The sequence below is a fragment of the Bombina bombina genome, chromosome 12, assembly GCF_027579735.1.
Source record: "Bombina bombina isolate aBomBom1 chromosome 12, aBomBom1.pri, whole genome shotgun sequence".
NCBI lineage: Eukaryota > Metazoa > Chordata > Amphibia > Anura > Bombinatoridae > Bombina > Bombina bombina.
The window spans coordinates 81,479,662-81,492,868 of record NC_069510.1 but is presented as its reverse complement, the minus strand read 5'-3'; the positions used below and the strand labels follow the sequence as shown (position 1 = coordinate 81,492,868).

The 13,207-nt window shown below is 41.1% G+C and overlaps 1 protein-coding gene across 2 annotated transcripts in view; it reads right to left on the bottom strand.

The window, feature by feature from the left end:
• LOC128642870 (leucine-rich repeat neuronal protein 1-like) overlaps positions 1 to 4,678 on the bottom strand; it is an 84,882-nt gene extending 80,204 nt beyond the window's left edge. The window contains exon 1 of one of the 2 annotated variants that reach the window (XR_008399723.1): positions 4,544 to 4,631. The gene's annotated coding sequence lies outside the window, so the exon portion shown is untranslated. Of the gene's footprint in view, positions 1 to 4,543 lie in introns of both variants that reach the window. The other variant, XM_053695736.1, reaches the window with a different exon arrangement.
• Positions 4,679 to 13,207: the final 8,529 nt, after the last annotated feature.

The following is a 13,207-nucleotide window of genomic DNA, read 5'->3' as shown; positions in this document are numbered from 1 at the left end:
CCCCAGAGTGATCACGCTTGCCTCTTAGTTCTGGTAATTTAGACAAAACTTCAGTCATAACAGTAGCCATATCATGTAATGTTATCTGTAATGGCCGCCCAGATGTATTAGGCGCCATAATATCACGCACCTCCCGGGCGGGAGATGCAGGTACTGCCGCGTGAGGCGAGTTAGTCGGCATAACTCTCCCCTCGCAGTTTGGTGAAATTTGTTCACATTGTACAGATTGACTTTTATTTAAAGTAGCATCAATACAGTTAGTACATAAATTTCTATTGGGCTCCACCTTGGCATTGGAACAAATGACACAGATATCTTCCTCTGAGTCAGACATGTTTAACACACTAGCAATAACTTGCAACCTGGTTATAATCTTTTTTAGCAAAAACGTACTGTGCCTCAAAGAGGTACTTAAACGATTAAATGACAGTTGAGATAATGAACTGAAAAACAGTTATAGCATCGACTTTAAAATAACCCAACTTTTAGCAAAGGTTTGTTCCCATTAGTAAATAACAATAACTAAATTTGACATAAAAAATTATAGAGTAACGTATTTATTCACAGTCAATATAAAATTCTCACAGCTCTGCTGAGAGAATGTACCTCCCTTCAAAGAAGTTTGAAGACCCCTGAGATCTGTCAGTGAACCGGATCATGCAAGAAATATAATAGTAGCTGACTGGAAATTTTTTGATGCGTAGCAAAAGAGCGCCAAAAACGGCCCCTCCCTCTCACACACAGCAGTGAGGAGAAACGAAACTGTCACAATTTAAAGCAGACAACTGCCAAGTGGAAAATAATGCCCAAACATATATTCACTCAGTACCTCAGCAATGTAAACGATTCTACATTCCAGCAAAAACGTTTAACATGATAATATTTATTAAAAGGATTAGTGACCTTTAACAGAGTAGTTCCGGTGAAATACCATTCCCAGAATACTGAAGTGTATACATACATGTCATTATAACGGTATAGCAGGATTTTCTCATCAATTCCATTCAGAAAATAAAAACTGCTACATACCTCAATGCAGATTCATCTGCCCGCTGTCCCCTGATCTGAAGCCTTTACCTCCCTCAGATGGCCGAGAACAGCAATATGATCTTAACTACTCCGGTTAAAATCATAGTAAAAAACTCTGGTAGATTCTTCTTCAAACTCTGCCAGAGAAGTAATAACACGCTCCGGTGCTATTGTAAAATAACAAACTTTTGATTGAAGTCATAAAAACTAAGTATAATCACCATAGTCCTCTCACACATCCTATCTAGTCGTTGGGTGCAAGAGAATGACTGGGACTGACGTAGAGGGGAGGAGCTATATCAGCTCTGCTGGGTGAATCCTCTTGCATTTCCTGTTGGGGAGGAGTTATATCCCAGAAGTAATGATGACCCGTGGACTGATCACACATAACAGAAGAAAAAGGGGGGTTGGGGGGTCCTTGTCCCTGACGATCGCTGGAGGGGGAGGGGGGGCCATTACACAACAAAAAATTGTTAATATTCAAAAAATAAAAATATATTTTAAAAGAAAAGTGTTATAGGTACTGGCAGACACTGGATAAAGGGGGGAGGGTTAGAGAGCTGTTTGAGAGGGATCAGAGAGGTTGGAGGGTAAGGGGGATCCCACCCTACAGCAAATAGGAAAAAATTGCTTTAAATCTTTATATTGGCAGACTGTCTGCCAGTACTTTATTGTATACTGTAACATTGTTTTCCCTTAATGTGTTTCCAATTACTTTTTATACCAGCTGCAGAGTATAAAATGTATGAGATTTGCTTTTTAAGGCTTATTCGTGTATATAAATTAGATGATTTTATGTTTTGAAGCCACAACCTAATAAAATGGGTTGAGCTTGTAGGTATAATCAGATCTCATTACTTTATCACATTGTGTACACATACCTGCTTCTTTGTCTTATATATGTCCATAAACCAATCACCAATACTTGGAAAGAACAATGGAAAATTAACATTTTATTACCCTATCTCTTCTATACCCCACTGGGAGTGTAATTTCTTCTACTGACTGTGTTTACACAGCTTGGCCTTAAGACCAAAAACTTTCAGGATAGGTGGGGATACCGCAGGCTAAATCAACTATTTTAAATGCCAATATAACGATAATGGAAATACTTGTAAACAACTTAATACACTCCAGCAGGTAAAGTGGATCATTGGGAAGAAATTAAAGGGGAGAATATTTTTTAGTAAACTGTCCCTAAGATTGGGGTGAACAGTGAGGGGTGAGGGAGGGAAGAGAGCTGTTTGGGAGGGATCAGGTAGGGATAAGGGGTGGGAGGTGTTAGGTGGAAGGGTAATCTCTACGCTTACAAGCTACCTGATTTACCCCTTTACTGCCGGGGTTAATAGAAGTGTGGTGCACAGTTACAATTAGCTGCTGATTATCAAAATGCAATGGCAAAGCCATATATGTCTGCTATTTCTGAACAAAGGGATATCTGAATGGAGTCTCCAAGAATAACTATAAACTTGTTATGGAACAGGTCTGTGGGAAGGTGATGAATGTGGGAACTTTATTTCCTTTCGCCCATACTACTTTCACTCAGTTTGTGTACCTTGCTTTGCTCTGCCACACACTCTACATTTAGTGCCACGCTAGCTTCCCCACTGCTAACATATGGAGTACAAAGAAAGAATATGACAGCACACAGAACGGGAGTAAGAATGAGGGAGTGAAGAAAATAAAATCTGAAAAGGTTGTACTGGTGGGAACTAAAAGTTTAGAAGGGGGTGAGACAATAGGGTGGTGGAAAAAACTTGTATGATTAATTTATGTTAATTTAATTTTCAATTGGTTTTAATTTTTATTTATTCTTTAAATTCAAAATTCTGGTTATTTCAATTAGTGGCATTCCATAATGTAAGTTATTTTGTTAAAATGAGTTTTCTATTGGCTTTCCATTTGCAATAGATTTATGAACACATTTTGTTCTGAATTCATTTCTTTACCGCATATTCTGATGAGTCAAACGTTGGCATGCCTGAAAATCTGACGAAAAGAAATCTCCCAAAAAATTCAAAACAAATCTTTTGGATGAAACAAATTTTTTGCCCATGCACATGTCTAATAATGAGAAACAATAATAGGTTTTGTGTATAACATGGGCTTCAATAAATGTCTATTGTACTTGATGTATTAAAGGACCAGTAAATACAGTATAATGCTTGATAAAAAGACAATACAATAGCACTTTGAACTTCAAATGAGAAGTAGATTTCTTTCTGATAGAAATGAGGAAAAAGAAGCGCTAAGCCTTTAAGTAGATGCAAAAAAGGTTTATTGGGAGCAGGCTTCCATACAGGACAACAGGTAAGCTCCTAACTTACGCGTTTCGCGCATGGGCACATGCGCTTCATCAGAGATGAGATTTCTTTCTGACAAATTTCAAAGTTTTGTCTTATTCCCCTGTATCATGTGACAGCCATCAGCCAATCACAAATGCATATACATATATTCTGTCAATTCTTGCACATGATCAGTAGGAGCTGGTGACTCAAAAATTGTAAATATAAAAAGACTGTGCACATTTTGTTAATGGAAGTAAATTAGAAAGTTGTTAATATTTGCATGCTCTATCTGAATCATGAAACTTTAATTTTTTTACTTGCGTGTCCCTTTAATGAGATACAATTTTTTTTTTGTGTATAACCATGAGCGGAAATACATTTGCACTACAACGTTAGAATGAGATACAATATATTATATGTGTGTATAACCAAAAAAAGAAATGACTCATTCCAGTGTGTTACATAGAGATGCTATTTTGCTCTGTGTAAGTATGAGAAAGATATAGACACAGGCTGACTAATCACCTTTCTATTGCAGCAGAATATTGAGATAAAGAAAATATGGATTAATTGTAGAGCTGCATGCTACAGTCGCACTCCCAGGCTCCTAACATATTAATTTTATTTTTGGGAAAAGCTTTATAGAATGCTGCCCTGCTAAACCAGTTTTATTTAATATTTATTGAACTAGCTCAGTGAAATAAAACAACCGCTCCACTAAACAATTGTCACAAGGTGAGGTCTGATTAATGATTTTCCCTTTAATAGCGAACAGTAATTAACTTTTAATTAGTGCTGCCTATGTGACTTTCAAAAGTGGTTAATTACTGTTCCATATATGTGTTTTATATATGTGGCTCATTGTATGCCTGTATGGCATAATGGATTCATCAATGGTTTTATTTGGCAGAACAGGTTAATTCAGGACTTTACAAATGTATTGTGAATTTAGAAAATATAGTAAATATATATATATATATATATATATATATATATATATATATATATATATATATAGTATCAAAGAAGGTAAAGCACTCCTGGCAAAAGTTTTATCAAGGTCCAATCCGCCTGTGGTGCCTAGGGTGCGTTCCAAAGGTTCATACAGCAGCAAAAGAAGAAGGCACTCACTGGGTCTTATTCGTCAAAATAACAATTTTAATTTGTGACGTTTCCTGGTCGCCCCTGTTTTCAAACAAACATACAATAAATAGTAGTGTACTCACCCAGTTTTTAAACCCTCAGAAACCCAGAGCGGCGCTGCTGACAGCGTACCCGGAAGTGGATCCTCCCACACAAGTTGCGTTACGTAATATCTGTTACCATGGCAACCGGATGCTAAGTCAGCAGCGCCTGTAAATAGACAATCACAGATTAGTTACAATATGGCAATGCGCAATGTACCTTAAACTCATATAGCGGATTTGTTACTTCATAGGCAATCAGCTCATCTTAATGGGGCTATAGCGTACAGTAAATTCGTAGGGCTAAGGATAGCTCGCATACAAAAAGGAGACTATACGAGCCCCTTCATGGGAAAAAGGCAAAGAACATATTATATACAGATTTCTTAATATAGCCTATATAAAACCTATGTACAAAACAAAAGGAACTAGATTAAGCAAGATATATATATATAGGCTAAGAGAACTATACCGAAAATATTATGAAAAACATTATATAAAACATTATAAGAAACAGTGCCAAGCTAGATGTACATTTAATCCCTGCGGTGTCATGGTACCCAGGGTGTGAATCCATCTGGCTTCCCGCTGCAATAATAACTTTGCTCTATCCCCTCCTCTTATTAAGGGAGGTACATGGTCTATTATTATGTATTTCAGATCTTTTGTGATGTGCCTGTGCGAAGTGTCTCGCTACCGGATGATCAGAATCACCCTTGCCAATTGCCGTTCTAATTGCATATATATAAAACGAAATTTATGCTTACCTGATAAATGTATTTATTTCTTGACACAGTGAGTCTACGGATCAGCAATTACTGTTGGGAATATCCCTCCTGGCCAGCAGGAGGAGGCAAAGAGCACCACAGCAAAGCTGTTAAGAATCACTTCCCATTCCACAACCCCCAGCCATTTGACCAAAGGAAAAGAAGAAAAAGGAAATAACACAAGGTGCAGAGGTGCCTGAGGTTTACATAAAAAAAACTGTCTGAACACAGGGATGGCCGTGGACTCACTGTGTCAAGAAAGAAAGAAAGAAATTTATCAGATAAGCATACATTTAGTTTTCTTTCTTAAGACACGGTGAGTCCACGGATCAGCAATTACTGTTGGGAATCAATACCCAAGCTAGAGGACACAGATGATAAGGGAGAGACAAGACAGGTAACCTAAACAGAAGGCACCACTGCTTGCAGAACCTTTCTCTCAAAGGAAGCCTCAGCCGAGGCAAAAGTGTCAAATTTATAGAACTTAGGAAAAAGAGTTTAAAACAGACCAAGTCGCAGCCTTACAGATCTGTTCTACAGAGGCCTCATTCTTGAAGGCCCAAGAAGAAAACACCACCCTAGTGAAATGAGCTGTAATTCTTCTCAGGAGGCTGCTGTCCAACAGTCTCATATGCCAAACAAATAATACTTCTCAACCAGAGAGGAAAAGAAGTAACAGTAGCTTTCTGACCCTTACGTATTCCAGAAAAGCAAACAAACAATACAGAAGACTGACAAAAGTCCTTTGTAACCTGCAGATATAAATTAAGAGCCCGCACAACATCTAAGTTGTGCAACAAACTTTCTTTATGAGACGAGGAATTAGGACAGAGAGAAGGAACAACAATTTCCTGATTGATATTTCTGTCCAAAACAACCTTAGGAAGAAAACCAAACTTGGTATGAAGAACTGCCTTATCCGCATGAAAAATTAGATAAGGAGAATGATACTGTAAAGCTAAAAGTTTAGAAACCCTCTGAGCAGAAGAGATAGCAGTAAGAAACAAAATCTTCCAAGATAATACTTAATATCTATGGAATGCATCTGCTCAAACGGAGCCTGTTGCAAAACTTTAAAAACAAGGTTAAGACTCTAAGGGGGAGCAACAGACTTACATACAGACCTGATTCTGACCAAGGCCTGACAAAAGGATTGCACATCTGGCACGTCCACCAGACGCTAATGTAGCAAAAAGATAAGGCAGAAATCAGACCCCTCAGGATACTGACTGACAACCCTTCTCCAGACCTTCCTGGAGAAAAGACAAAATCCTAGGATCCTGACGTTACTCCCAGAGTAGCCCTTGGATTCACATCAATAAGGATATTTATGCCATATCTTATGGAAATGCTTACTAGAAACAGGATTGTGAGACTGAATCATGGCCATAATGGCCGACTCAGAAAAACCATGCTAAGACAGCACTAAACGTACAATCTCCAAGCAGTCAGCGTCAGAAATGAGATTTAGAAGAAGGAAGAGACCCTAATCAGAAGGTCACGCAGGGGCTATTAGAAACATCAACGCTCTCTCCTGATTGTAACGAGTAATAACTCGTGGAAGGAAAGCAAATGGAGAAAACAGGTATGCTAGCCTGAAATCCCAAGGAACCACCAGAGCATCTATCAGAATGGCCTGAGGACCTCTAGGACTAGAACCGTACCTAGAAAGTCCGGTCTTCTGACGAGACGCCATCAGATCTCATTCCGGCACCCTCAATTTGAGGTCTAAGCTGGAGAACACCTCCGAGGGAAATCCCCCTCCCTGGGAAGAAAAGTCAGTCTGCTCAGAAATTCCACTTTCTAGTAGTCCACTTCCTGGCAAGAGAATGGCAGAGAGACAGCAATTCTGAGCTTTCACCCACTAAAAAATCTGAGCCACCTCTTCATGTCAAAGGAACTCAGAGTTCCTCCTGTTGGATGATATTAAGGCCCCTATTTAAGAAAGTCTGGCAGACCTGATCCGACAGTGCGGATCAGGTCCGCCAGACCTTGCTGAATATGGCGAGCAATACGCTTGCCGTATTCAGCATTACACCAGCAGCTCACAAGAGCTGCTGGTGCAACGCCGCCCTCTGCAGACTCGCGGCCAATGGGCCACCAGCAGGGGGTGTCAATCAACCTGATCATACTCGATTGGGTTGATTTCCGGCGATGTCTGTCTGCCTGCTCAGAGCAGGCGGACAGGGTTATGGAGCAGCAGTCTTTGTGACCACTGCTTAATAACTGCTGTTTGAACACGGGGCATCAAGCTCCATACGGAGCTTGATAGATAGGCCCCTAAGAATTCCGACTGGAACCTGAAAAATGGCTAAGGACAACTGAGGCCAAGCTATCAGAGCATTGAAAATCGCTCTCGACTCCCGATGTCGATGAGGAGAACAGACTCTACCAGAGTTTAAGGTCCCTGCACATTTAACAAGTCCCAGACGGCACCCCAGCCCAGCAGGTTGGCGTTAGAGGTCAGAATCGCCCAGGAAGGTCTCTGAAAACATGTGCCCTGAGACAGATGTTCCTGAGACAACCACCACGAAAGAGAACCTCTTGTCGACTGCTCTAGATCTATCCCCTGAGTAGATCTGCATGTTCCCCGTTCCATTGTTGAGCATGCAAAACTGCAGAACTCTCAATGGGACCGAATAAGGTAAACATGTCCATAAAGATGACCATTAGACCAATTACCTCCATCCGTGGAGCCACGAAGGGCTAAACATTGAACTCAAAAAGGTAAGAGGAGAGAATCTTTGATTTTCTGATATCTGTGTCAGAAAAAACCCAAAGACAGGGAATATTTTGGTCCCTAAATACTATTGCCAGAGACACTATCCATCCCGTGAAATATGGAAGAGACAACAAAATCTCCGAATGAAAGTTTGTATATCTATTAACCTTAATGGGACACTGAACCCAAATTTTTTCTTTTGTGATTTAGATAGAGCATGGCATTTTAAGCAACTTTCTAATTTACTCCTATTATCAAATTTTCTTCATTCTCTTGGTATCTTTATTTGAAATGCAAGAATGTAAGTTTAGATGCCGGCCCATTTTTGGTGAGCAACCTGGGTTGTCCTTGCTGATTGGTGGATAAATTCATCCACCAATAAAAAAGTGCTATCCAGAGTTCTGAACCCCCAAAAAAGCTTAGATGCCTTCTTTTTCAAATAAAGTTAGCAAGAGAACGAAGAAAAATTGCTAATAGGAGTAAATTAGAAAGTTGCTTAAAATGGCATGCTCTATCTGAATTACAAAAGAAAATTTTTGGGTTCAGTGTCCCTTTAAGGCGCCAGAAACAAAACAACTCCAGAAAGGGTGCTGGTAATTCCCCGAAGAACTGATCACTGCCCAGAGGGATACAAAATCAGGGAATCGAGTAGATTCAGAAAATCAATTCTCAAGAACTTGAAGATACGCATCCTCTAGGTCTATGGAAGAAAGGAATTGACCCTCCTAGACCAGGGAAAAAGGAAAACTAAAGATTCCCGAGTCAGAGGACGGTACTCTGAGAAAAACTAGCAGAGACACTTTAGTCCAAACTCAAGTTAAAACTGCCTCTCTCTAATCTGACTGCAGATAACATGAGAGGTGGAACCTGCCTCAGAAAGGAAGGTATTAGTAACTACTGAGATGCAAAGACCACAGACTAACTGGGACATCTCATAACCTTTAAGGAAAAAGCTAAATTAAGCCCCCCACAAGTCCTTGATCAGGGAAAGCCCTTCACACTGAATTAAACTCAGCAGCAGCACTTAATTCTGACATCCTAAGGTCTATGTAGAAAAACCCTTTTCAGAAACATTTCTGTTAAACCAGGACTAACAAGGTCTCACTCTTGTAAGAAGCGTCAGAAGCTTTGTCTTGGAGAAAATCCATTCAAGACATGAGCTACAACTCCCAAAGGGCTAGCACAGCGAAGCAACAGAAGGGAGAATTAGGAAGCTTAAGAGACAAATTCTGCCATGAATCTCCTCTAAGACAGTCACTACCAGGTTGGTATCAGACAGGGCGCTGCACCCAAAGGACGCCATGAATGCGGGCATCGATCCAGCTACCTCTCGCATGCTAAGCGAGCGCTCTACCATTTGCCCTGTATCGCTTGATCCAGTGGTCATACAAACTGCAGTAGAAACTTCCAGCTTGTCCATTGATCCTTAAAGGAGCAGCTATCCGCTATAGGGATTGAAGACTCTTAGTCAGAGTAGAAAAGCACCTTTTACTGTAGGCACCGTGTGCCAAGATATGTAATAGGCAAGCGACAGGAAACCATCTTGGTAAAGACAGGAGACGGGAAGGAAACTACTCCCTTTCCCATGAAAAAATTCCCTAGCACGGTCTGGAACAGGAAAAACGTCCACTAAGGAATTCCAGCAAATATTAAATTTACTAGATATCTTAGGATTGACAACGACAAGATATCGAAGTTGTCCAGAGTAGCCAAAACCTCCTATAACAATACCCAAGGTGATCTGGCATAAGTCTGAAGGATATCACTTCAGCATCAGATGAAGGAATTATACTTGTCCAAGTCTGAGGTTTCACCCTCAGATGCTACCAACGTCTCCTCCTCATCAGACTTATGAGGAAGGCAACCTCAGTAGCAGAAAATGGAGCAGAAACCACACCATCTGAATCTCTAATGTTCCTCTTGCCATTTCCCATAGCATAGGAAAAACAGATAAGGCCACAGATACCGCAGAAGATATCTGGGCAGAAAAGTCTGCAGGCAAATAACTCCTTCAGGAGATAGAACAGAACCACAGGGCACTGCATGTGACGCCAATGAGGCTTGGGACAAAAAAGGAGAAAACTGTGGAATTGCCTAAACATCATCATCCTAGGAGACTGTGGCTCAAAGATAAACAATCTATTAGTTATGCAGCACAAAATTGTATACATTAAACGGCCCAATACACTTGCCTAAGCTTGCCTACCATCGCTGCCGCGGACCTGAATACGTTTGCCAAAGTTATCAAGAAAGCTGTCAAGAAGCCGCGCACCAAGTATGGAGCGATGAGCAGCGGACTGTTAACTGACAGTCATCGATCTCGCTGCTCATCGGCTTCTTCGCAGCTTTCTTGCTATACTGTCACTAAGCACCCACACTAAACTATACTGTTTTACCCCCTAAACCGCCACTCCCGGAGCCCCCCGCACCTAAATAAAGTTATTCCCCTAAACCGCCGCTCCTGGACCCCGCCGCAACTCTAATAAATGTATTAACCCCTAAACCGCCGCTCCCGGACCCCGCCACAACTCTAATAAATGTATTAACCCCTAAACCGCCGCTCCCGGACCCCCCCGCCACCTATATTAAACGTATTAACCCCTATCCTGCCCCTCTATACCGCCGCCACCTATATTAAACTTATTAACCCCTAAACCTAAGTCTAACACTAACACCCCCCTAACTTTAATATTATTTTAATAAATCTAAATAAAACTTACTATTATTAACTAAAAGGGCTTTTTGCGGGGCATTGCCCCAAAGTAATCAGCTCTTTTACCTTTTAAAAAAAATACAACCCCGCCCCAACATTAAAACCCACCACCCACATACCCCTACTCTAACCCACCAAAACCCCCCCTTAAATAAACCTAACACTAACCCCCTGAAGATCTCCCTACCTTGAGTCATCTTCACTCAGCCGAGCCAAATTCTTCATCCAAGCGGGGCAAGAAGAGGTCCTCCATCCGGTAGAAGTCTTCATCCAAGCGGAGCAGAAGAGGTCCTCCATCCGGTAGAAGTCTTCATCCAAGCGGTGTCTTCTATCTTCATCCAACCGCGGCTCCATCTTCCAGACCTCCGACGCGGAACATCCTGCTGGCCCGACGGACTAATGACGAATGAAGTTTCCTTTAAGGGACGTCATCCAAGATGGCGTCCCTTGAATTCTGATTGGCTGATAGGATTCTATCAGCCAATTGGAATTAAGGTAGGAAAAATCTGATTGGCTGATTCAATCAGCCAATCAGATTGAAGCTCAATCCGATTGGCTGATCCAATCATCCAATCGGATTGACCTCGCATTCTATTGGCTGTTCCGATCAGCCAATAGAATGTGAGGTCAATCCGATTGGCTGATTGAATCAGCCAATCGGATTTTTCCTACCTTAATTCTGATTGGCTGATAGAATCCTATCAGCCAATCGGAATTCGAGGGACGCCATCTTGGATGACGTCCCTTAAAGGAACCTTCATTCGTCATTAGTCCGCCGGGCCAGCAGGATGTTCCACGTCAGAGGTCTGGAAGATGGAGCCGCGGTTGGATGAAGATAGAAGACACCGCTTGGATGAAGACTTCTACTGGATGGAGGACCTCTTCTGCCCCGCTTGGATGAAGACTTCTACTGGATGGAGGACCTCTTCTTGCCCCGCTTGGATGAAGACTTCTACCGGATGGAGGACCTCTTCTTGACCCGCTTGGATGAAGAATTCGGCTCGGCTGAGTGAAGACGACTCAAGGTAGGGAGATCTTCAGGGGGTTAGTGTTAGGTTTATTTAAGGGGGGTTTGGGTGGGTTAGAGTAGGGGTATGTGGGTGGTGGATTTTAATGTTGGGGGGTGTGTTTCTTTTAAAAGGTAAAAGAGCTGATTACTTTGGGGCAATACCCCGCAAAAAGCCCTTTTAAGGGCTGGTAAAAGAGCTGATTACTTTGTAATTTAGAATAGGGTAGGGCATTTTTTTATTTTGGGGGGCTTTATTATTTTATTAGGGGGCTTAGATTAGGTGTAATTAGTTTAAACGTCTTGTATTTTTTGTAATTTTTTTTTCTGTAGTTTAGTGGGGGGGGGGGGGGTTTGTACTATAGTTTAGTTTATTTAATTGAATTTAATTTTAGGTAATTGTAGTTAATTAATTTAATTAATTTAATGATAGTGTAGTGTTAGGTTTAATTGTAACTTAGGTTAGGATTTATTTTACAGGTAATTTTGTAAATATTTTAGCTAGGTAGTTATTAAATAGTTAACTATTTAATAACTATTGTACCTGGTTAAAATAAATACAAAGTTGCCTGTAAAATAAATATAAACCCTAAAATAGCTACAATATAATTATTAGTTATATTGTAGCTAGCTTAGGGTTTATTTTACAGGTAAGTATTTATTTTTAAATAGGAATAATTTAGTTAATAATAGTAAGTTTTATTTAGATTTATTTAAATAATATTTAAGTTAGGGGGGTGTTAGGGTTAGGGTAAGACTTAGGCTTATGGGTTAATAAGTTTAATATAGTGGCGGCGGTATAGGGGGGGGCAGGATAGGGGTTAATAAATGTAAGATAGGTGGCGGCGGTATAGGGGCAGCAGATTAGGGGTTAATATATTTATTATAGTTGCGGCGGGGTCCGGGAGCGGCGGTTTAGGGTTAATAAGTTTATTTAGTTGCGGCGGGGTCCGGGAGCGGCAGTTTAGGGGTTAATAAGTATAAAGTAGGTGGCGGCGGTGTAGGGGGGGCAGATTAGGGGTGTTTAGACTCGGGGTACATGTTAGGGTGTTAGGTGCAGACACTTCCCATAGGAATCAATGGGATATTGGGCAGCAGCAAACATGAGCTCTCGCTGCTGTCAGACTCCCATTGATTCCTATGGGATCCGCCGCCTCCAGGGCGGCGGATTGAAAACCAGGTATGTTGGGCCGAAATAGTGGCGAGCGTACCTGGTAGGTATTTGATAACTACCAAAAGTAGTCAGATTGTGCCGAACTTGCGTTCGGAACATCTGTAGTGACGTAACCATCGATCTGTGTCGGAGTGAGTCAGGCGGATCATAGGTTACGTCACTAAATTCTATTTTTGCCGGCTGTAGGGCTTGATAACTACGGCGAATCAGCCTCGCCTGCGGAATTCAAGCGTATTTGCGGTTGACGGCTTGATAACTAGAGGCCTCTAAATCAACCCAAGGACAACCATGTTCTGGTATTTATGAATATTAGATACCTTATAT